This window comes from Capricornis sumatraensis, chromosome X (genome assembly GCF_032405125.1).
Source record: "Capricornis sumatraensis isolate serow.1 chromosome X, serow.2, whole genome shotgun sequence".
Classification (NCBI taxonomy): domain Eukaryota; kingdom Metazoa; phylum Chordata; class Mammalia; order Artiodactyla; family Bovidae; genus Capricornis; species Capricornis sumatraensis.
The window spans coordinates 44,043,786-44,047,144 of NC_091092.1; the positions used below are offsets into that span (position 1 = coordinate 44,043,786).

The 3,359-nt window shown below is 42.9% G+C and overlaps 1 non-coding gene across 1 annotated transcript; it reads left to right on the forward strand.

Moving 5' to 3' along the window:
- The first annotated feature begins 1,565 nt into the window (after positions 1–1,565).
- Positions 1,566–1,638, forward strand: TRNAR-CCU (transfer RNA arginine (anticodon CCU)). Its single transcript has one exon. It is a non-coding gene; the product is annotated as a tRNA-Arg (tRNA).
- The last annotated feature ends 1,721 nt before the right edge of the window (positions 1,639–3,359 follow it).

The following is a 3,359-nucleotide window of genomic DNA, read 5'->3' on the forward strand; positions in this document are numbered from 1 at the left end:
ACTTTTCACTGTCATGCATTGGAGAAGGAAATGGCAACCCACTCCAGTGTTCTTGCCTGGAGAATCCCAGGGACGGTGGAGCCTGGTGGGCTGCCGTCTCTGGGGTCGCACAGAGTCGGACACGACTGAAGCGACTTAGCAGCAGCAGCAGCAGCAGCAAGGCACTAACTAAATACAGAGACAAAGAAATACATCGAAATACTTTCTAATCTCTTGAAGACTCTGTTTCCAGCAACACCTTTATCTCCAACACAGAATAATGGACACACACAGGATCAAAGCTGGGGGAGAGTATGCAGGTCGTCTAGGATTGCCCCTCACCTCATCATCATCACTTATTTATGGAGGAAGAAACTGAGGCTCTGAGAAGAGAAATGAATTGGCCAAAGCTGCACTCTCAGTTGTAAAGCTTAGACTAGACTCAGGTCTCCCAAGCCCTGTACTCCTTTCCCTGAACCCTGCATATCAGAGAATTCTCACTTGTTTTGTTGTTGTTGTCTGCATCTTAAATAAATTCATCTCCATCATATGGTTTCAGCTTTTTTTTCTGAACCACACAGCATGTGGGATCTGACCAGGAATTGAATTCAATTCCCTAACCAGGAATTGAACCCCTGTCCCCTGCAATGGAAGCATGGAGTCTTAACCACTCGAAAGTGGAAGTGTTAGCCACTCAGTCGTGTCCAACTCTTTATGACCCCCATGGACTATAGCCCACCAGGCTCCTCTGTCAGTGGAATTCTCCAGGCAAGAATACTGGAGTGGGTTGCCATTTTCTTCTCCAGGGGATCTTCCCGACCCAGGGATTGAACCTGGGTCTCCTGCATTGTGGATAGACTCTTTACTGACTGAGCCAGCAGGGAAGACCTTAACCACTGGGCCACCAGGGAAATCACTCTGCTTGTTTGTATTTTTTTTAATTTTTTAATTAAAAAATTTTCTTTTAAAGATTTTTTAATGTGAACCATATTTAAAATCTTCATTGAATTTGTTGCAATACTGTTTCTTTATTTCATATTTTGTTTTTTTGGTCTCTAGGCATGTGAGATCTTAGCTCCCTGAGTAGGGACTGAACCCACACCCCTGTATTGGAAGGCAAAGTCTTAACCATTGGACGACCACCAGGGATGTCCCCCCTCTGATTATATTTAAAATTTCAAAATAAAAGCAAGAAAAAGGTATACTGCCCTGCTTTGCTTACACAGAGGGAGAGTGGTTAAAGCCAGTGAAACTTAACCTGATTGCAAGGGTTCTCAACAATCTTTTTAAAAATCTATGGCATGCTTTTTATTTTTAATTTTTTTTAATTTAAATTTTATTTTTTTACTTTACAATACTGTATTGGTTTTGCCATACATTGACATGAATCCACCACAGGTGTACATGAGTTCCCAACCCTGAACCCCCCTCCCACCACCCTCCCCATATCATCTCGGCATGCTTTTTAAAAAACACTTTTTTTGAGGTATGACACACTTTTGAATACTAGAATTTTTGGCAGCAAGCTTGAAGGGCTTTTGAAAGTTTACTAAACAAGTTAATAATAATAAAGTGATTCTGGGTCTTCCCTGGTGGTCCAGTGGCTAAGACTCTGTGCTCCTAATGCAGGGGGCTCAGGTTCAATCCCTGGTCAGGGAACTAGACCCCACATGCCACAACTATGAATTCACATGCCCCAACTAAAGATCCCACCTACAATGAAGATGGAAGATTCTGCATGTTGCAGACATGACCTGGCACAGCCAAATAAATATTTAAAATAATAATAAGATAGTCTCTACTGCACTAAAACAATGCCTTACAGGGCCTAGAATAGCGTGGCTACATTTATTCTCATGTTTATCAACACACACCAATCCTGTGTCATGGTTTTAGTAGAAAAATTCACTATTCTGACTATCCTCACCTCTATGCCCATGAGGCACATGAATTTGCTGTCTTTCTGGACACTGGTGATGTTGTTCTGTGACATTCATTTGATGCTGTTTGATGTTGCCCTTTGCCTCTTCCTCCCTTGCAGGTTGAACTCCAATCTATTCTATATTCCATGGTCTACTCAGCACAATATTCTTTATGATAGCCATCATCATATCATTTTGCATGTTTGGGCATAGTAAAAGTACTTCTCTTTCTTGACTCACCAGAGGGGTACAGGGCACACCTGCTGAGACCCACTGCCACAGGCTATAATGGAAAGCAGTAGAATAGAGTCATTATAGTATCAGAGAGGCTGAGGTTTAAATGCTAGACCTGTCACTATGTCACCAACCTTTGGCAAGATACTTAAGCTGTTTGATGCAATGCAACAAAAAACCATGGGGCCTGCTATAGGCAAGGTTCTGTACTCAATGCTTGAGTGTACAGTAGCAAATAAAACAGATGAAAATCCATGCCTTCCTGAACTGACATTCTAACAGTGGGGGATAGACAACAAACAATTAACATAATAAATAACTAAGTTATGTGATGTGTTAGAAGGTAGAAAGTGTCATGGACTAAATAAAAAGCTGGGAAGGGTACTTGGGCATTGGGTTGCTGGGGGGAGGGTGCAGGTTGTAGTATTAAATAGAGTGGTCAGGGTAAGTCTTATTGAGAAGGTGACATCTGGGCAAAGAGGTAAGGAAATTAACCATAGGGCTTCCTGTGGTAGACAGAGGTATTCCTGGCAAGATCAAGGAAAAGAGAGAAGACAGTGGAGGGGGTGAGGAATGGTTGAATTCTCGGTATATTCTGAAGGTGGATCCATCATGATTTCATGACAGATAGGGTATGGTGATTGAGAAAAATAAGATGTTAAAATGACTCCAAGGTTTTTGGCCTGAACAACCAGAAGGATGGAAATCCTGTCTCCATCTGCTGAAAGGTATAGTTACGGCCTCCATCTGTGAAAGGTAGAGTTTGGAGCAGGTTTCGTTCTTTCTTACTTGTTTATTGTGGGGAAAGATCAGAAACAGTGTTTTGGACACATGGAGATGTCTATTAGAAATCCTGGTGGAGGTGATATTGAATAGGAACACAAATCTGAAGCTTGAGGGAGAAGTCTGGGAGTCGTGGCCATGAGACTAGATGAGACTACCCGAAAAGGGAGTGGAGATAGGGAAGAGCTTTAAGGACTGAGTCCAGAGGCCCCACTGCATCAGAGATAGGACATAGCCAGCAGAAGCTAAGGATTAGTGAAACTGGAGGAAAAGCAAGACAGTGAGGTACCCTGAAAGCTAAGGAGGGAAGCGTATCCACCGTCTTCAGCGCTGCTGACGGGTCAAGGACGACTGTGACTGAGAATTGACCTGTGGATTGGGAATGGGAAGCTTATCGGTGACTTCACTGGAGCAGGTGTTATAAATGGTGGAGACAAGAGC